Genomic DNA, 22,594 nt, shown 5'->3' with positions numbered 1-22,594 from the left:
CTTGGTTAAGTCCCCTTAGAATTTTTGAAAAATAAGAACTCACTTTAGTTAGGGATGAGAGCGGTTAGAATTTTAGTTAGAATGTCTCTAAACAAGAACCCAGCTATTAGTGAAGATAACAACACTGTCATAAATAACCTGGTTGTGGAGCTCAACCCCACCCCTTACCTCAAAATTGAATTCAGGGAGTTAAGGTCTCTATGGAAACTTAAAATATTGACATGGGGTCCCATCCCTCTAAGCAAAAGCTGCATGAGCTGTTAGCAGGGTATGCTAAGGAATACCCTTCTGAGAATAATGAAGACTTCTCAGAGGAGGAAGAAGACGGAGGGAATGAGGATAACTTCCAACCACCCCACCATCCACTTCCTAGGGAGAAAAGGGCACCAGTGCCCTTGACTCCAAGAATACACCTCTTAGCACCTAGATCCCATGCTGGTGGGTCAGGTGCTTCTGAGTCCATTGAGGACAGCCTCAGTGAAGAGACCAACCTCTTAGAGAGGCTGACCAAGAGATTGGATCTCAAGACCAGACTCCTGGCTCTGGAAAAATAGAAAAAGAAAGAGCAGAGATGGGCTTAGCTCCCAACAATGGTGGCAACAATATACCAAATAGGGGCAAAGAGCAATCTTATGATCCCCAAATCCACAAAGAGATTGTCCCCAAATATGAGGAAGGTAATGACATCACCAAAGGTTTCATAGCTTTTGAGAGAGCTTGTGAAATGAGAAAAGTAAAGAAGTCACATTGGGGGCAATCCTTTGGTTGGAAACTGTTAACAGGTAACTTCTGGACAGACTCTTGACCCTTACATGGGCAGATTCTGGGTCTTATGACCTTAAGAAGAACACTCTGATTGAGGGCTTTGGACTCACAACTGAGGAATATAGGATTAGATTCAGGGAGGCTCACAAAACCCAATATCAGTCCTGGATTGACTTTGTTGACTACTCAGTTAAGACGCTAGATGGATGGTTAACTGAAAATATTGTGCATGATTTCAATGGACTTTACAATCTTTTAATGAAAGAACATATTTTGATTAATTGCACTAGTGAAAAGTTACATCAACATTTGGTAGACCTAGGTCTAATTTCTTCCCAAGCCTAGGTTAACCAAAACAGCCACTGGGATGACCAAAAGAAAGGGGTTACACAACCTCCCCAGGGGAAAGGGAGTGAGAACCCCCAAAGACAAAAAAAACGAGTCTTCTAAAAGCCCCAAAACATGCTCCTGGAGATGGGCCCCAAAACTCTTTCCAGACCACTGGTAGATACAAAGGGAAGAACTTTGATCCCCTAAAGGCCTGGCTTTTCAACTGTAAGAAGTTGGGACACTTAATTCAAGATGCTATATGTCCTAGCAAGAAGCCCCCTAGTCCTCCTCCAGTTACTACTGGTGTAGTCAGTCTCCAGATGGGATCAACAGTGTGCCCAGACAAATCAGGGTTCACACTGAAGCAGTTCTAGTCACTGAGGGTGAAGTGGAGGTTGCCACTTTAGCTATTTAGCCACCCAACTTAAAACATTATTTGCAATACTCCGGATCAATGGAAGTAGAATAGAAGCCCAGAGGGTATACAGGTCATTATGGTGAGAGACACACGGTTTCCCCAGAGCCATACCTGATTAGGAAATCTTACCCAGTCACCAATGCTGACAGTGTCAGTGTTACCACTAACCATGCCATGGCTATGGTGACATTACGCTGGGGGGGGAGGGGGTGACCTGGGCTGAGGTAGAATTGAAAACCCATGCAGAAAGGCTGGACATGCCTGACATTGTGTGTGTCAAGACTAGAGCACAGAGCCGAAAACAGGGTGAAAAAGAAGTGTTGGGGCCTGAAAGAATGGTTCAATCTTCCAAAAGGAAAGGTAAGAATATTGGAAAACCAGCTTTTGAACAGCCAAAAACCCATGACCCCTCTCCTCAGGGAGAGTTTTAGAAGCCCCGGAGGGAACTGAGCCCATCGAACATGACCCTTACCAGGCTGCGCTCTTAGGCACAGGGGGATCCACTAGGGATGAGCTGTGCCTTGTCCAACTCTCGAAGGCCTGAGGCAGCATGCTGCTACACAGGAAAAGGGAGATGTCAGTGGTACCCACAGAGTCTATTGGGAGGAGGGACTACTGTACACTGAGGCCAAATACCCAAACCCTGGAGCCACTAAGAGAGTGGTAGTGCCTCACATGTACAGGGAGTTCTTACTTACTTTGGCTCATGATATCCGCCTAGCTGGGCATCTGGGCCAAACCAAAACTTGGAAAAGGCTGGTTAGCCACTTTTACTGGCCCCAGATGTTTTAGACGGTAAAGGAGTTTGTCAGCTCCTGTGTCACCTGTCAAGCCAATGGCAAAACAAGTGGACACCCAAAGACCCCCTTAATTCCACTACCAGTGGTGAGGGTTCCCTTCTAGAGGGTAGGTGTGAATGTAGTGGGTCCACTTGAACCTCGGCCAGCACCAGGAAACACATTTATACTGGTGGTAGTGGACCATGCCACCAGGTATCCTGAGGCAATCCACCGTAAGACTACTAAAGCTCCTGCAGTAGCTAAGCCCCTCATTTGTGTCTTCACTAGGGTAGGGTTTCCTAAGGAGGTGATTTCAGACAGATGGTTAAACATCATACCTAAAACATGTGTGGAAGGAGTGTAGAGTGAAGTACAAGTTTACTATACAAAATCACCCACTAACCAATGGTCTTTTTGAAAGGTTTAATAAGACATTGAAGGGCATGATTATGGGGCTCCCTGAAAATCTCAAAAGGAGATGGGATGTACTCTTACCATGCTTGGTTTTCACTTACAGAGAGGTACCTCAGAATGGGGTAAGGTTTCCCCCTTTGAACGTCTGTTTGGCTATCTTGTTAGGGGACCACTGTCTTGTAAGAGAGGGTTGGGAAAAGCCTCTCCAACAACCCAAACAAGGTATTGTGGACTATGTACTAGGCCTAAGGTCCAGAATGGCGGAGTACAAGGAAAAAGCTTCCAAAAACCTTGAGGCCAGACAGGAGCTCCAGAGCACTGGCATGACCACAAAGCTGCACTGGGGGAGTTCCAACCAGGAGAAAAGGGTGTGGGTTTTGGAGCAAATGGCACCAAGGGACTTCCAGGACAAACCGAGTGGCCCTTATCCCATCTTAGAGAAGAAAAGCGAGGTCACCTAATTGGTAGACCTGGGCACAAGCAGGACTCCCAAAAGGGTGATCCATGTGTACCGCCTTAAGCTTTTCCATGACAGGGCTGACATCACCATGCTAATGGTGACTGATGAGGATCAGGAGACAGAGAGTGAATCTCTCTCTGACCTCCTCTCTTACATCCCCAAAGATGGTTCAGTGGATGTAGTTGTCTATTCAGACACCCTCACTGCCCAACAGCAGGCTGACTGCAAGCAAGTCTTGCAGCAATATGCTAAGCTCTTTTCCTTAACCCTTGTCAGACAATCTGGTGTACCCATGATGTGGACACTGGGGACAGAGTACCTTTCAAAAATAAGATCTGTCGGCAGTCTGATAAAGTTAAGAAAAGCATCAGAGCTGAAGTCAGCAAGATACTGGAGTTAGGGGTTATTGGATCCACTGAGAGCCCCTGGGCCAGCCCAGTGGTTGTAGTCCCCAAACCTTATCCACAGGGTGGGAAGAGAGAAATGAGGCTCTGTGTGGACTATAGAGGGCTCAACTTGTCACCAAGACAGATTCTCACCCTATCCCAAGAGTTGATGAGTTGATAGACAAATTGGATGAAGATAAATGTATAAGTACCTTTGAAGTAACTGCAGGGTAATGGCAGTTTGGCATGGCACCAGCAGCAATAGAAAAACAGCATTCTCCACACATGATGGGCACTATCAGTTTACTGTTATACCTTTTGGTTTAAAGAATGTCCCTGCCACCTTCCAAAGGTAGGTAAATCAAGTCCTTGATGGATTGGAGGCCTTTATTAGAGTATATCTAGATGATATTGCTGTCTTTACCTCCACCTGGCATGATCACCTGATCCACCTGGGGAAGGTTTTAAAAGCCCTGCAAATTGCAGGCCTAACTATCAAGGCATCCTAATGCCAGAAAGGGCAGGGAACAGTGGTATACTTAGGCTGTTGTATAGCGTTTTAGGACCCTAGTGTAATTTTCCAGATTTATGCCCTTATATAGGTATAAAATATTGTATCCTTATATAGGCATAGAAATCATAACCATATTAAGACATAGCTTAAGTAGTCCTAATACGGCTTGGCTACTTCCACTAGTTCCGAAAATCTACAACGATTTCTTTCAAAAACCCGCCTTCAGCAGTCAGGGACTTCCCCCTGCATGAATATTAATTTATCCAAGAACTCATGGAGTTTTCAGAGAATTAAGTCTCTAATGACGTTATTATGTCCAATCTGACGTCATACTTGGTACCTTCAAGGTATAAATATGCCCACACTTGTCCAAACAAACACACAGTGGTTTGGAGCAGTTCGACTATCTACTTGCTCGACGCGCCCTGCTGCAGCAAGTGCCGAAGGAAGCCGACCCTCCAGCTGACGCACTGAGAGACGCTGTAGTTTCTCCCGCTGAGAAATCTAGCTCCAGTGTTTCCAGGCTACCCTTGCGGGTTGCTGGGAAATCGAGTCCTGAGAGAGAGATACAAGACCTCCTTCATTCTAAACAAAGGTACGGAGCTGATTAGACCCTAAGAAAATTCTTGGATTAGATTCTTGGCAAAGAATACTAAAACTAGGCTACACCACACTTACTTCTTCCCTTGTACTAGACCTAGGTTAGGTACACGGGGGTAGGCGTATTTTAGAAACACCAGTTGAGTACTTTTAGTCATTATTTATCACTGTATGTCTTTTATGCATTTTATGTATATTTTTGGCTTATAAAACCATATCATGCTTTTACAATATTATTTTATAATACTCTTCGTACTGTACGCTTTGTACTTTACCGCAAGTATTACGATTGCAGCAGTTCATTTCTTATGCTTGAGAAAGAAGATTGTTCAATAAATATATTTTATTGAAAATACCTGTCTCTCTATTTCTCTGCACCTCTGGTGAAATGGAGCATGCACGATTGACTGAGTAAAATAACTATCTATTATTTCCGCGACTCTAGAGATATATTTCTTATTCTTGGTAAACAAAGTTGTCATGTTTGTGCGGTTGTCAGAAACTAATCCCTTCTTGTTCATTCGAGAAAGTTTCTAGTGACCTCTGAGCTAGCTGGCACACACACAATTAAGTTTAGCATATTCGGTAGAGACCTAGTCGACTTCAGTCCTACGTCTAAACTACAGGATACACTATTCCAATGCGCAGAGCCTATTGGGAATATAGGAACGACACTACATGGCGCCCAACGTTTGGTAAGGCGATAATTTAATGCTAGATACTAGAGTAACTCAGTCGTGCTTTTCACACAGACCCCTTTTTCCCGTAAAATACTCCAATAGACGTCTGGAGTGGGTTAAAGGATAAAATATCCACTTTAAACTAAGTAGGATGTATTAGTTTTTAGTTTGTTCAACGTTGAAGGATACAGTGTTCCAAAATTTTGTGCACCTAATCTTTGTTTCCTTGAAACTTGCTCTGCAAACATTCGGTCAACACAATGAGTGACGACGAAAGGGATAGAGCTGCAGCAGCAACTCAGGCAGTTTTAGACGACACAAGTCTCCAACAAAATGACCGGATGCTATACTCATCCCGGCAAATATAAGGAAAACCATTACTATAAAACTTATAAAAATGGGATATCACCAAGAGGTGGTAAAGTAATATTTGTAATAGAGGCACATGAATATCAGCAGACAGAGGTATTCTATTCATGGATTCTGTTTCCTGCAGCAGATGCAATAACACACGAGTTCCACTACCATAAATTAGAGGAACCACCAGCGGAATACGTTCCTTTCGAGGATATTGAAATTCCACTAACTTACCAAGAGCATCAGCTCTGGTTTAATGGCGCCCTACAACATCAAAAGCGCATTACCAGGCTCGAACCACTAGGTAGACCAGGAGCCACATGGCCGGTACTAGCCAACTATACACCACATCCTGACATTGAAAGAATGACAACTTCTGAATTGTTAGCTCAGCTAAAACAGCTGCTCAAAATACACAGGTAGCTGGTTCAATATGTCATGCGGACTTTAACAGTCCAACGAGCTGTAAGAATTCCACACCACATCCCTCACACAAACAAAATTACACCACAGACTATACAGTCAGTCATTGGTAAATTGCCCGCAAAACGGGAACAAATTCCATTCTGGTTAGCGCAAAAAATGACTCAAATAGAGGCAGTATTTCCTGATAGTACACCTCATGAGAAACACAGGATTCTGACAATCTGTTTACCAGATTCAGATTCAAAATCTTTATTCGGTTATTCAAGCAAACAACCATAAAAGCACAGTTCAATAGGCAAAATTTAAAAAAGATTGAATCGATCTAAAAACCACTTCCAGAATTTAAAAATCACAATTCACCATATACAATACAATGTTAAAAACAATTTTATATATTTATCCCTCCATGCTATTTCTAAATTTTAGTGCCAGTTTTAAAAATCCGGTTACAAATAAAGTGCAATCGTGGGTTAGCAGCTGTAAATATCAAAGTGCAGGTCTAACCTGAGTGAAATTCATTTTTTTAAGAAGAGGCTTTAAATAAAGCCTCCGATGTATGTCATAATAAAGACAAATAAATAGAAAGTGCACCAGGTCCTGCGGAGACACATTGTCGCAGCCGCAGGACGGTAGCACTTGACCTCGATGGCTCCCCTTAGGAGCGGCAAGCAGTAAATGGAAGAGGTCCAAACGGAACCTAATTAACAAAAATCGATCAAAGCCCGACATTGGCCAAGACAGATACGGTTCCATACTGGGTGTAGATTTTATTACAACATATGTCCGGACACTACTTTTGTTCAGTTCCACCTCCTCTCGATGTAGATACAGAGAAAGGGAAAAGGTTTTCCTCACATATATTACATCTGATCTGCTGATTGAGTCTGGTCTTGTAAAAAGCTCAGGTCGCCCCAATTCTGAGAAGCAATCTTTCAGGTATTTGAGCAACGGGATTTCGTGCATATTGTCCCAGAATAGGGCTTCTCTCAGAAGTTGGTGATTAAGTGGCAGGTCTTTGTTTAGCCAACACTTTAACCAGCAGATTAAAGGTCGTAGAGCTATAGTATCACTTATGAAGGGGACGCCTAGTTCTTCATGCACTATAAAACTGGACGTTCCCTTTGTGACCCCCAGCAGCTGTTTCAGGAAATTATTTTCTACTACCACCAGGTCATTAGTTGCTGTGTGCCCCCAAAGCTCACTCCCATAACAGCCAACCGCCACACTCTTTGCCTGGTAAATTTTTAGCAATGCAGCAATTGGGCGATTGCCCATTTTCCTAGCAAAGCTAAAAATGGCTGCATTAGCCCGAGTTAACTCCCCCCTTCTCCTCTGGACTGCAGGGCCCCATTTCAACTGATTGTCAAACAGGACACCCAGATATGAGAAGGTTTTTGTAGTAGGGATCTTCTCCCCGTTAACATGAAATGAGAACGTCTTCTTATAGCCCTTCCCTACGTTCATTACAAAGGATTTTATGTTGTTAATGGCGAGATCTCGGGATTTCATAAAGCTGTGAAAGGAGTCAAGTAACGATTGAAGCCCTTTTGTGGTCCTTGCCAACAAAACGGCATCGTCCGCATAAAGTAAAACGGGAAGTCCTTTGCGCCCAACATAGGCGTAATCTACTCCGGTATTTAAAAGGTTCTCCTCCAAATTATTAATATATAAATGAAAAAGAAACGGGGCTAAAATACAGCCCTGTCGAACTCCCCGATGCACTCCAAAATCCCTTGTTACCTTTAGCTCTTGGGAGTAACGTGCATTGGCCCTCGTGTCCTGGTGCAGGTCTGCCAGCAAGTTAATTAGATTTTTCTCCACGCCCATGTGGCTCATGGCCTACCAATTTCCAATCCAACTTTACCAGTACAGACAATCTGTCATCACCAATCCAAAGAAATATCACATAAAGCAGCAACTCCTCTGCAATCGGGAATTACAGCTTAAATGCAATTGAAGGAATCCCCTATGTTAACCTGTGAGAGGAGCTGGCCTCACAATAGTGAAAAACAAATGTATGTGTTTGTCACTACTGGACTAGTAAAACAACCAGGTAAATGCCCTACCTTTTCCTTACATAGCACCCTATGTGCGGGGATACTGGCCGAACTTGGAGCTCGTAATGCCGCCCCAGTCTTGCTGAGATGAGATAAGTGCGAATTAGCAGTTTACGTTACAATGAGTCACATAATTAAATCTGTGGGTTGTTTCCAAGATCTGAAGGCCTGACGCTAGAATCAGTGCCTCTTTCAATTTTCACAAAATGCACTTTTAATTTGCTCTTGCTCACGAAGTAAAGGAGGAATGCAAAATGTGCAATCTTTACCCAGAAACAGCACTTGTATGTGTTTATGTTACATAACATAGGTGTGCCAGGTGCAAATTCACTTCGAGCAGCTGACAGGGTTCACAAGCTGGAGGAGCCATAAACACACAGACAAAGTAAGTTCAACAGTTCCATGCTATCAGGTCTGTAACATGCCCCTTCCTGATCTCCCACAAGAGACCTCTTTAACGGTTTGCCTCCCTCTTTTTCGTTTTGCCTCTAAACTTCAGAAATTGCATCTAAGCAATAAATACACGAACACGCACTCATTTGAGTCCGTGTGCCTATTAGAACTATAGAAGTGGGGAACCATGCCTTAGCTCCATTATTGGCGGGTGGTAAGAGGCCCATTGTGGAGGGGCAAATTATTATCCATATGAAAAGGACATTTTCCCCTAATTGTCAAATCAAATGCAAGCCCAATTATCTTTGGCTCCCGTGGCCAACCCAATTGGTAAAAATTATAGTGCGCTTTCCAGGGCACAGCGAGGTGCCGCAAAGAGATCCATTTTAATAAAAATGAAATCTTGACTCTGTAGAAAGCAGCGGTGCTAACGACGTGTTTACAAAGAGAAAGCGGTCCCTGCTTAATGCTGATTACTTTCGAGAACAGATTAAACTTTTGGGAGGAGGTGGCCTACAGCGAACAGCAATTATTTATCTCTCTCGTTTTTGTATGTTGAATCCCTGTGAGGGAGTTCAAAATAGTGCTTTGGTTATGCAAATAACACATATTTATTTTCCGTATTTGCCTACTTTTTTAACGTTATACTTTGTAACATGAAAAATCTGGTATTACTCCTTTGGTAGATTTCTGTTGTGACATACTGTTTTCTACATGCATTATTTAAAAAACAAGAAGCACCTGAGGATATGGGATTTTAAATATGCGTATTTGTAATACACAAAATCAATTACATAAGTCAGTGTTGTTAGGTTTCACCAGCACACGCTTGCCCCGTGCTTGTGAAATCTCTTGCGAGGAAACAAAAAATATTAAAAGGGGCTTAGAGCCCGCCCATTACTTATCTTTACTTACAAATAGTTGGCTCCCGCATCACTCATGTTTCCATGCTTCCTATTGGTTGGCACCTCCATCTTCCCCCTGGGTTTCAGTATTCTTATCCTTGCTGTTGAGTATGGACCAACTACTGCTTCCTGGGATGTATGACGTTACAACGCATACTTTTACAACGCATACCTTTACAACACATTTTTTACAACGCAACATCCATTACAACGCATTCCATTACAACGCATGCCATTACAACAAATTTTTAAAAACTACCTTTACAACGCATTCCATTACAACGCATACTACCTTTACAATGCATAACATTACAATGCATGTATGTTAAGTATTTGATAGTGTAGGGGTAAAAATTACTATTCTAACTCCAGGTGGGTGCAACAGTAGGGTAAGTGTTGGATAGTGTAGGGGTAAAAATTACTATTCTAACTCCGGGGGGGGGGGCAACAGTAGGGTAAGTGTTGGATAGTGTAGGGGTAAAAATTCCTATTCTAACTCCAGGGGGTGCAACAGTAGGGTAAGTGTTGGATAGTGTAAGGGTACTATGCATTGTAATGTTATGCGTTGTAATGGTATGCGTTGTACTGACATGCGTTGTAGTGGTATGCGTTGTAGTGTCATGCATTGTAATGGTTGCGTTGTAATGGCATGCGATGTAATGGATGTTACGTTGTAAAGGTTTTGTTGTAATGGTAGTGCGTTGTAAAAGTTGAGTTGTAAAGGTTGTTTCCCGCTTCCTGTGGCCAGGGTCCTTCCACTGGCCACAGGCTCCTTCAGGTACTCTTTTTTACTTCTAGACACCTCTTCCCACTGTTATCTTTAATGTGTCTAGCGATGTACAGCACTTTCTGCAACAGTTTTGGTGAAAAACGACAGTTAATATTGAAGTAAGCGCTAATTGTGTACTGCATTCACCATAATGCAAAGGTGGAACTGTGTTGGGATGTGAGGCAGAGTGCTCCCAACCCCTTCTGTTTAAAAAGCTCACTTGAGCCAGCAGTATATATTGGGGTGGTCCCAGTATTAAAACATCGACAGTGTCAAAAAGGAAAAGGATACAGTGAGATTTAAAATAAAAAATCAGAGCACGAATAACTTAATTTTTCAGTGTTATTTAATCACACTGAAACTAGTTAACATTTTGTCAGAAAAGCATCGTAGGGCATACATTTTTGTAAAAATATCAACATTGCAGTGCCCAAAGTGGAAGGTGGAAAAGGGGAGGACGGTGATACAAGTGAGATAAACAGAGTATAGGTGGTGATAAAATATCACAAACAAATATTCAAGCATATATTATTCATATGCCAGGAAACCAAAACCAATTAGAGATTCGTCACAGTACATAACATCTGTACAAAATTGCCATGTAGCATACGATTCCACAGTAAAGTAAGTACTGTTGAAGAGACTGGCATTCATGAAGTGTCGACGTTTCTACCCCTGTGTGTGTGCAGGTTCTTCCAGACCTTACTCGCGGGGTCTTCCTCAGGAAAAAGGGTGGGGGTTGTGGGGTGGCGTGGGGCTCACGAAGGATAAAGGGTGGTGTGTCAAATCAATAACTAGAAAAAAATGAGTACATTCAGTGACTCAAGCGGTCCTGGTCAATATAATTACTGTGAGTGGATAAGGAGGGGCCTCTCACTGGTCAATGGGGTCTGTGGCTCTCAAACATAAGAATATAGGTGTCTGTCAGTTCAGTTCAAAAAGCTTTATTCGAAAAGTAAAAACAATTCATAAAAGCATACAAAATAATCACAGTCATAAAAAGTTCATACTGGTTACAAAAAACAAAAAGAACGATCCAATATTATAAAATCAATATGTACAATAATTTTAAAACAAAGTGGGGTAGAACATTCAATTGGAGCAGATGGATGAACTAAAAAGGGACAACATCAGTAATATGCAACTTAATCGGGGGAAATGGTCCGTCTTATTTTCATTATTGCTTTTAAGTACATTATTACAGTGCTGATTATGAAATGATCTTCCAGGGACCGCAATTTGTTATATGCTTCTCTCGATTTTCTTATTCCCCATTTTAACAAAAGAGGCCTTAGTATTTGTCGCCTTGGAGCTAGATATAGAGTACAGTATAAAGTGCAGTGAATGTTGGATTGAAAAGATGTCTCATCACAGGGGCATAAGAGTTTAACCTTGGACCAATCATTAGACCTGGGTAGGGTAATACATCTAAAGAATGTTTCAAGTCGAAAGGATGTTAAGAGCCTACGATCGTCAAAGGATTGATCAACAATAAGATACAGCTGGATGTTACTATGCAATGTCACTTCATCGTGATTTATAACTGATATCTTGGACCTTTCGCTTTTCCACCTAATCGATTCACATTGCTCGACCAAAGATTTTTTTAAGGTGGATCTAGAAACAAAGTCCATTGAAAGTGGATTAGAGAAGTATTCTGGGTGTCTGTCAGCCAAATGATGTATCTGGAAGAAGAGGCCGCAGGTAATCCAGTGATTGCCTCTAAGTAACAACACTTACTCGAGAAGCTACTGTGGATGGGGTCCAGATAAATCAAGGATCCATGAACAGAGGGGTAAAAATCCCGTATCTTAAGAATGACAGATATCCCGATTGAATCAAGGGAGTATGGAGATCTAATCAGAGAGGAGAAACAACAACTGAAAAATAGGACCCAGTTTATAATAGTGAAAGACATGAATGGCAGAAGACGGACGATATTACTGAAAACGCGGTGACTGAAAGGATCACTGAAATAATATTTAGTTACAAAATATAGACTTACAGAAATATCGAGGATAAAATATCGAATACAAAAATATCCAATTCCTATCTACAAATGGGTAAGTACAAAAATATCGAATCAAAAATATCGTTAAAAAAATATAGTTAGTCAAAATATCGAATTTTTGTAAATGTCTTAAAAGAAATTTTAAATAAATGAAATATTAAAAATAATTAACTAAAACATACTTAAAAATACTTAAATAACATTAAAATTATAAAATAATTAATTTAAGCTATAAAAAACATACTATTTTAGTTCAACAGTAGGGAAAGCGTTGGATAGCGTAGGGGTAAAAATTACTATTCCCACTCCAGTGAGTGCAACAGTAGGGAAAGCGTTGGATAGCGTAGGGGTAAAAATTACTATTCCCACTCCAGAGAGTGGAACAGTAGGGAATGCGTTGGATCGCGTAGGGTTAAAAATTACTATTCCCACTCCAGTGAGCTTAACAGTAGGAAAAGTAAATATTTAATATATTAACAAAAATTAATTAAATATCAATACCAATAAAAAATTAATTAAAAGTAATTACCAATTTAATATAATATAATAATTAATCAATTAAAAAAACAAATACATATTAATTATTACAATTCATTAACTAATAATACAAATTAACAGTTAATTAATTAACAATTACAAATTAATTACCGATTAATTAAAAATAAATACCAATAAATACATTTAAATATTTAATTAATTACAATTAAATAACTTCCCACCCTATTCCCCTATAAACCCACAACCCGCCACAGAAAATACATTAATAAAATTCACCTAATTATCAATTAATCAATTAATAAAATTCAATTACCAATTAAAAATTAATTAATTAACAATTAAAAATTAATTAACAATTCATTCAAAATAAATACCAATAAATACATTTACATATTTAATTAATTACAATTAAATTACTTTCCACCCTATTCCCCTATTAACCCACAACCAGCTGCAGAATTAAATTACGCAGAAATTAAATAACATAAAATTCATTATTTAAAATAAATTACTAAAAAAATATACACTTTTCACACATATACTAACATACAAAACACTTAAAAAAATTCGATATTATTAAAAATTCAATATATTTTAATTACCTATATTATATACTTCGACATTTTGACTTTCTATATTTATAAAAATCAATATTACAATACTTACCTTAAATTCGATATTTTTGTTGACTATATTCTGTCCGTCCGATATTTTGTCCATTCTATATTTTGAAGTCGATATTTATGTAAGTCGATATTTTTAACTCGATATTTTGTGTAGTTACCGACTGACAATGGGGGAACCAGTATAAAACCGGGATCGGATAGAGACAAAGTTAGCAGGCTCAACCGAAATATGGTGGTTGTGTGACATACCCCACTGAGTTACGAGTGCCGCTCCGGGAGCAGAGTGAGTGAAGACCGTTCTCTGAATTAAAAGAACTCAAGTGTCGAGCTTTGGAGATGCGCCTGGGTGAATGTGAGTTGTACTGAGACCTGTGAAGACTTTGGCAACATTTCCAGCAACCCCAGGTGAAATTGTTTTTTGATCTCTACTAATGAAGGATGAAATCCAGAAACACGTGTCTAGAGATGCACAGCATAATCTGCATCAACTTTGGTGAAAAACTACAATTAATATTTTATGTTTAAATGTCTTTATTGTTTTATAAAGTTACAATAGAAATAAAACACACAAGAACTTGAGGTTGAACTTGCCTCTTGGCCAGAGCCATTATTAATCTGCAGTGATTTTAACATACACTTAGAGGTTATAAAAGCCCGAACTCAGGCCCATAAATATGAAGAAAGAAAACCTAAAGTATATAGGGCTATCAATGCAGTTGAGGCAAGCTATGGACTGGTGGGTGTTTGGGTGGAAAAAACTACAAAAGACCCTGGAAACACTTATTACTCTCACCCACATAGAACATTTGTACGTTTGGACTATTTTTTAGCCTCAAGTAAAGTGGTGGAGAACCTTAATATTACAAAATTACCACAACTCTTTTCCGACCACAACCCGTTGATTCTGGAGATAAAGGGAGTGTGTGGCATATATAAACAGAGGGAGAGGTGGTGTGGCACACCGGTGGTTTAGCGCGTGTTCAACAAATAGGTAATACAAACTCGATATTAAATGCGATTTATGGGCGCCTCAGGAATGCATCTCTTCTGGCTGGTAGAGACGAACTTGAAGACTATAACACGGGAGCGTGGGGGATCCCACGCGGAATCCTGAGGAGCTCCTAAAAGGTCTTAGCCTTAAAGATTTCAAAAATTGTTCCGGTGTAAATCCAAAGTTTATTAATCAAGTTTAGTCCGTATAGTCATATATTGGAATTCATATAGACAAACGTGGAAACTTCGATAAGTTCAACATGTGGGTTTCAAACTACGATTAATCCCTATGCATTTCGGGACCACCGTCCCTTCATCAGGGGATCTGTAGAGGAAATAGACATCGTTTTAGGGGGGGGGGCCCTGTCCTCCAAAAATAAATTAAATAAGGAAACAATACATACAAGTGGAGTACGTTAAGTGCATTAAGGAAGGTGAATAGGGGTAAAACGAGTAGAACTGCGTTGTTACACAGGGTATAGTTTTACAAAAATATACATGGAAATAATGGGATAGTGAAAGGTGAATAATAAGCTGGTGGTGAAGTGAAGAAATGAACAGGTGAGTGAAATAACCGAGTGCACGTAGGGAGCGGCGCGTTACACAGTATTCATGCGGAGATATCAAAGGACGGGTTGTCGTGAAACGGATATGTGGCCCAAAGACATGCGGGTAACATCTGTCGGTCTGAGGTGGAGATCCAACGTTCCAGGTTAAAAAAAACAACAACTTACCCGAAACCACACGTTCCAGGGAAACTCTAGCGTTACCGCATTCAGGGTAGGTAGTAGTGTTCGGCACCATGCAAGGAAGTGAATAACATAAAAAACGGACTAGATTGCGGATTACGTCCGTGAAGGACATAGAAAACAGACTCCTGGGTGAACGATAGATCCGAGGTGAAAAGAGTAATCATACCGTGCATGTGGTTAATAATTCTAATCTGATGAGAGAATAAAAATAAAAGGTGAAAAAAATGTATAAAATTGTAGAGCCGATAATGGATAATATACAACACGTAGGCAAACAAAAATATGGGTGATATAGGTCAATCCTATGAGATCAAGTAATCCTTGAATAGATCAGATGAATGTGGGAATGAATAAATGTAGTGTAGAGAATAACGGGTGGAGGATAACAGGGAAAAGATAAATGTGACTGGGCTATTGAAACTGAAACTAAGAGCCAGGAAGGGTGAACAAACAATAAGGAGCGGATAGTAGAAGACGAAAACTGAATGTCAGGGTGAGTGGAGGAACAAGAAAGAGCAAAGTACTAGGTAGATTCAGAGAACAATGAATACATTCTGGGTGAGACGGAAAAAAACTGAGAGACCTGTATTCGTGTCCAAATATTCATCAACAAGTCCTACCATTAAGAAGATCATTCTACGCAATTGGTCAATGATACAATTAGAACCAGACTTCCAAGGAATCTTCAATTGCACTCCTTTGTTCGCCTACCAAAGAGCGAAAAATCTGAAAAACATGCTAGAATTCACCCCATCATCTACTGTTTCTGTTTTTTCTGGAACTAAACCATGTCACAATTGCAGTCATTGCAACAACATAATCAGGGGTAACTCCATCAACCATCCTCGAACTGGAAAAATGATACATCTCAAAACCAACGCCACATGTGACTCCATGAACTTGGTGTATTTACTGAAATGCCCTTGCGGCTTGCCCTATGTGGGAAAGACTGAGAGAAAACTGAAAATCCGTTTAACGGAACACAAAAGTACCATCAGAACTAAGAACTTGAAGTCTCCTTTAGCTGCGCACTTTATATCAGCCTCACACAACATCAGCCAGTTAAGGTTCCTTGCACTAGAGGTTGTCCCCATGAGACCGGGTGTTGATAATCACAAGAGATTGCTGCAACGCGAACTAGTTTGGATCAAACTGTTGGGTTCTTGCCAACCTACTGGACTGAATGATCGTATAGAATACAGTTGTTTCCTATAAATGCCTGCTCATCTTTGTTCTCCCCACTATGTTGCATTTATACACTTGTTTATTCTTTGCCCTGTTTGCTACACAGTGTACTCTGTCCCTTCAATACTATACCTTTTGGTCTTCGACCTCACTGTTCTTTACTTGTTTTTTTCCGTCTCACCCAGAATGTATTCATTGTTCATTGTTCTCTGAATCTACCTAGTACTTTGCTCTTTCTTGTTCCTCCACTCACCCTGACATTCAGTTTTCGTCTTTTACTATCCGCTCCTTATTGTTTGTTCACCCTTCCTGGCTCTTAGTTTCAGTTTCTACAGCCCAGTCACATTTATCTTTTTCCTGTTATCCTTCACCCGTTATTCTCTACACTACATTTATTCATTCCCACATTCATCTGATCTATTCAAGGATTACTTGATCTCATAGGATTGACCTATATCACCCATATTTTTGTTTGCCTACGTGTTGTATATTATCCATTATCGGCTCTACAATTTTATACATTTTTTTCACCTTTTATTTTTATTCTCTCATCAGATTAGAATTATTAACCACATGCATGGTATGATTACTCTTTTCACCTCGGATCTATCGTTCACCTAGGAGTCTGTTTTCTATGTCCTTCACGGACGTAATCCGCAATCTAGTCCGTTTTTTATGTTATTCACTTCCTTGCATGGTGCCGAACACTATCTACCCTGAATGCGGTAACGCTAGAGTTTCCCTGGAACGTGTGGTTTCGGGTAAGTTGTTTTTTTTTTAACCGGGAACGTTGGATCTCCACCTCAGACCGACAGATGTTACCCGCATGTCTTTGGGCCACATATCCGTTTCACGACAATCCGTCCTTTGATATCTCCGCATGAACCCTGTGTAACGTGCCGCTCCCTACGTGCACTCGGTTATTTCACTCACCTGTTCATTTCTTCACTTCACCACCAGCTTATTATTCACCTTTCACTATCCCATTATTTCCATGTATATTTTTGTAAAACTATACACTGTGTCACAACGCGGTGCTACTCGTTTTACCCCTATTCACCTTCCTTAATGCACTTAACGTACTCCACTTGTATGTATTGTTTCCTTATTTAATTTATTTTTTGAGGACAGGCCCCCCCCCTAAAACGATGTCTATTTCCTCTACAGATCCCCTGATGAAGGGACGGTGGTCCCGAAATGCATAGGGATTAATCGTAGTTTGAAACCCACATGTTGAACTTCTCGAAGTTTCCACGTTTGTCTATATGAATTCCAATATATGACTATACGGACTAAACTTGATTAATAAACTTTGGATTTACACCTGATCAATTTTCGAAATCTTTAAGGCTTAGACCTTTTAGGAGCTCCTCAGGATTCCACGTGGGATCCGCCACGCTCTCGTGTTATAATATATAAACAGAGCACATGATCCTTTGACAGAAAACTACTTGCTGACGAGGGATTCTGTGCCCATATTAAACTTTGGTCTGCGGAATTCTTTAACAGCAATACATATAGTGCTACTCAAGGGATAGTGTGGGACACCTTTAAAGCCGCTTTAAGGGGAGAAATTATTGGTTTTGTGGCCCGACATCGGAAACATCGAAAGGCAGAGGTAGCTCAAATAACAGGGAACCTGGCCGAACTAGAGGCAGAGCATATCAAAATAATAGTCAAGGGAGACCAGGAAGAGGTAGTGTCGGAACACATGATAAAATTAGCTCTAGTAAAGGCAGAAATCATCAGCTTTTTACAGGAAAGGGTGGCCCAAATGTTCCGAGCCTATCGGGGGGATATCTATGAATATGGCGAGGCAACAGGGAGGCTTTTAGCATTAAGAATGAGGCAAAAAAGTGCCCGGAGTAACATCCTAAAAAGCAAGAATAGCAGGGATCAATTAGTGACAAGCCCGGAAAAGATTATGGAGGTGTTCGAGGAGTTTTACAGAGGGTTGTATCAACCTGACACGTGCAAAACAAATCAGACAGACCCTGACCCTATAAGCTCCGTACTACCTAGAATAGACTAGGACACAACTCAGGATTTAGATGAAGAATTTACCATGGAAGACGTGCAGGAGGTGTTAGGGTCTCTTTCCGCCGGGAAGGCAGCCGGACCGGCTAAAATCCCAGTAGAAATGTATAAAATGCTCTCAGACAAGATTCTTCCAATTATACATGATCTATTCTTGGGTGTACAATGTAGTGGGATCCCCCCTCCATCGTGGCAGGGCTCGTATGTTTTAGTATTTCCAAAAAAAGGCAAACTACTAGAACTACCGTCTTCATATCATCAGATATCGCTTATGAACTTGGACGCCAAATTATATTCGAAGATAGTCGCCAAATATCTACAAAAAATCATAGTGGCGCTGATATCACCCTGGTAACATGGCTATGTCCCAGGTAGGGGGACCACAGACGGGTCATCGCACTACTCGATATAGCAGAAGTAGAATCTAGAGAGCTGCTGTGGTCCTCCTAGATGCGGAGGAAGCCTTTGACCGGGTATCTTGGCACTATTTATGGGGTACTTTGGTAGAGAGAGGGCTTGGGTCAAGGTTTCTCAGAGCTATTCAAGCTATTTACTATAAACCATATGCGCAGCTACAAATAATGGGTAATACTTCAGGGAGGATTGGGATTGCTAGTGGGATGCGGCAATGCTGCCCATGCTCCCCAATATTATTTGCCTTTTATCTCAATCCATTTATTAACCAAATCTTGAATAACCAAGCAATAAAACCCATAATCACTAAAGGCTATGAAACCAAGATTCTTTCATAAGCGGATGACATAGCAATAGTTACACCAGATCCACAGAGGGCAATTAGGGAAATAGAAAGTATAGCAGAGGATTTTGGTAGGAAATCTGGATATCTGTTAAACAGCAGTAAAACTCAAATGATACGCTCGTCCCAGTGCCAGGTACAAGATCCACGTGAATGCGAGATGGCTACTTATTTAGGAATTAATATAACATCCAGCATGGACAGCCTTTGGGCAGTAAATATTGATCCGATTATGGGGAAAATAAATGGGGAACTTAAGCGGTTGGACAAACTACATCTCACAATAATAGGCAGAATTAATGTAATAAAAATGAAATATTTTCCGAAGATATTATATTTACTCCGTGCAATACCTTTGGAACAGCAGGCATTTAAATAAATAAAGTCAATGCCCTGTTTACCAATTTTATTTGGGATTATCAGAAGAATTGCCGTGCATTGCAATATCTGACACTACCAAGAGAGCGCATGGGTGGGGAGCCCCCAATATTTTATTGTACTAGTGGGCCACTGCCCTCCATCAGATGGGTTTCTTACTGTTTCCAGACCAGAGCAGATATGAGGTCCTGAGCTAACCCACAATCTATCACTTGGCGATCGGTAAAGATGCAGAAGGGCTCTTCTTAAGACAACTGGAACCAAGCTATTATAAAAAAAAACATGCTTTAAGTGTTTTAAAGGGGCATGGAAAGTATGGAAAAAGGTAAATAAATGCTGTAACATCTCCAGATGTAATAAATGTACCTTACTATATGATGGTATGGCTAGATAAGGGGAACAGGTGGGGATAGAGCGGGTGGCAGATCTATTTCACAACAGTAAATATTCGACATTTCCTGAACTTGCTCACAGGTTCGGTCTTAATAACAGCTCGTATTTCAAGTTTATGCAGATACAGAGCTCTTTAAGAAGTCTACCTGAGGGTTCTATCAATTTGGAAGAAATTCCAATACTGGGAATTATGAAACACCAAGATAATAAGATTAGAGATTGCTAATACAAACTATAAAAGACTCTCCCGGATGATATGGATAAAACTGAAGCAAAATGGGTAGAAAAAATGGGCGATGGGGAGATTGATTTGGACATGACACTTGAATTAGGGATTAAGATCTTTCTGTCGGCCAACGTAAAAGCTCCGCATTATAAAACCTTGCATAATTTGTACTATACACCAGCTAAGCTTTTCAGATGGGGGAAGAGGTAGTCGGATAACTGTCCGAGATGTCTAAGCGGACTAGCCGATAGGATCCATATGTTCTTTTCTTGTACGAAACTGGCTTTTTTTAAAAGTGATCTAGAGGATCTTTGGCTACAGACATTGAAGAAAGAAATAAAGATCACCTCAGCTATGATGATACTAGGATATGATGGTAGGGCAAACCTCAATACATCATATAGAGACTTTGTTTTAATAACACTGGCAGTAGCCCGTCTATTGATAACTACTGCATGGAAAGATAGGGAGCCCCCACCATACCACCAATGGCTGCACCGGCTTTTTAATATCAGTCGGCAGGAAATCTCCCCATATAAATGTGAAGGACGGAAGCACGGATGAAGGGAATGAAGATTTATTTATTCATTTATTTTAAAGGTTTTATATAACGCTGGCTAGACCCGGAGGTATCAGAAAGATTTGGGAGCCATTGTTGTTATGGCTGAATAACATTAGAGGATAGGAAAGAGCTATTAAATTTTTAAATATGTGTGTATATGTAAATATGAAATGTTTAAGGTAAAATATCCTATTGTGACCATTGCTGAAAATTAATTTTGTGTATTTATGTATATACTGATTTTCAATAAAAAAAAAGAAATAAACACAGTAGCAATACAGATATGCAACGTGACATCCCACAATCGTAGGAAAAGCTAATAGACTTAACTATACCAACATCCCCAAACTACCTCCCCCGTGTCCCTCAACCCCCACTCCCCCCAGCCATCAATTGCCTGTTGCTAACCCAGATGCGTTGTTCCTCAGATATTGGTCAGTCTAGGTTCAGTGAGTCATAAAAGTCGCAAGTATTTGGGGCAAGTGAGTTCTATAAATTCTGAGGAAAGCAGCGCCAGGAAAGTTTTCCAGAAAGCAGGGAACGAAGCACCTTGGTTGGTAAGGGAGAGGGAAATCCGCTCCATGCCAAGAAGGTGCCACATCCGATGTAACCACCCCGGATGGGTAGGAAGGCGTGTCGGTCCCCAATGTGCCAGGATATTTTGAAGGGCCGCCCCTAGAGCCAGTGCAATTCGACGCCCTTTGCGTGATTTAAGAGGGGATGTGAGAGCATTAGGTAGGACTACGAGGATGTATGCTGGGAAATGGGGCAAATCTGTGCCAAAATAGATGTCAATATCCTTGAGTACTTGTGTCTAATAGGTGGTTAATTGGGGGCAATCCCACAATATATGCGTCAGGGTACTGGGCGACCCACATCTGCGCCAACACAAGAGATCTCTTGTCGGGTTGCCCTTGTGAAGTCTGGAGGGAGTGAGATACCAATAAGTTGTTATTTTAGTGGCGGTCTCTATACTAGCAACATTGCACACAGTATGCCTAGTTCTGTAGTATATATTTTCCCATTTGCGCTGTGTAAGTGTGCATTCTTTTATGAGGCATGTCTTACTAAGCTGTAAATCTGTGATATGAGGTGGGTATGAGTAGTTTTGGATAACAGCCACTTCTTGAATGGGGTGAGGTGACGTTGCACCTGCGGGAGAACACTGGAGTGCATAACCCAGTGCCTTATTTGCTGGTAGCGGTACCATTCCGTTTTGGGGGGTCCCTGTTCAAAGAATAATGGGCCCTGCTTGTCGAAGAAATGTCCAATAGACCTGCAGTCCTCCCAGGTCCAGCAAGTGAAAGGTCTTCACCTCCATCCCAGGGAAGAAAGCAGGGTTCTCCACAATGGGAGTTAATGGAGACGGGAATGAGGTGAGAGCTCTTCTCCCAGCTATCTTGTCCCACGCCACCAAGGGGGCACGTGTAACAAGCAACAGATAGAGACTCTTAGGCCAAGCTAGTTTTCGCAGGAATGAAATCTGCCATAGTGACCGCCCTGCCACTAACCCATCCATGAAAAGCCAATGCTTCTCGGATTCTGGACGCGACCATCCCACGAATGCCCAATAGTAGTCCCGCAGGTTTGGGACCCCCAGACCACCCTCCGCTGGGGGCCTGTAACTCAGTTCTCGCCGTATGCGGGGTCTCTTGCCCGCCCAAATAAAAAATTCCAGCTCTCGCTGCAACGTGCTTATAGTACCTGGGGGGGTCCAGCGGGAGGGTCTGAAAAAGAAAAAGTGTCTTGGTAGTATGGACATTTTAACAGCTGGTATCCGGCCGAGACAGGGCAGCGAGTGTAGTCAATACTGGTGTAAGTCTGCCCGAATTTGGTGAAGTAAAGTGGTTTAGTTTGCCATTACAGTGTTCGGTAAAGATGATGTAAGTTGTATCCCTAGGTATACTATTGCTACTGGAGCCC

The 22,594-nt window shown here is 41.1% G+C and overlaps 1 protein-coding gene across 2 annotated transcripts in view; it reads right to left on the bottom strand.

Moving 5' to 3' along the window:
- Window positions 1–22,594, bottom strand: part of PKNOX2 (PBX/knotted 1 homeobox 2) — a 3,383,295-nt gene that overhangs the window by 2,351,905 nt on the left and 1,008,796 nt on the right. The window contains exon 1 of one of the 2 annotated variants that reach the window (XM_078683924.1): window positions 9,495–9,607. The exons of the other annotated variant lie outside the window; for it this stretch is intronic. The gene's annotated coding sequence lies outside the window, so the exon portion shown is untranslated. Of the gene's footprint in view, window positions 1–9,494; window positions 9,608–22,594 lie in introns of those variants that run through there. 2 annotated transcript variants of the gene reach the window in all.

This window comes from Lissotriton helveticus, chromosome 3_1 (assembly GCF_964261635.1).
Source record: "Lissotriton helveticus chromosome 3_1, aLisHel1.1, whole genome shotgun sequence".
In the NCBI taxonomy this organism is placed as follows: domain Eukaryota; kingdom Metazoa; phylum Chordata; class Amphibia; order Caudata; family Salamandridae; genus Lissotriton; species Lissotriton helveticus.
The sequence above is the reverse complement of the archived record's forward strand: the minus strand, read 5'-3'. Positions and strand labels throughout refer to the sequence as shown.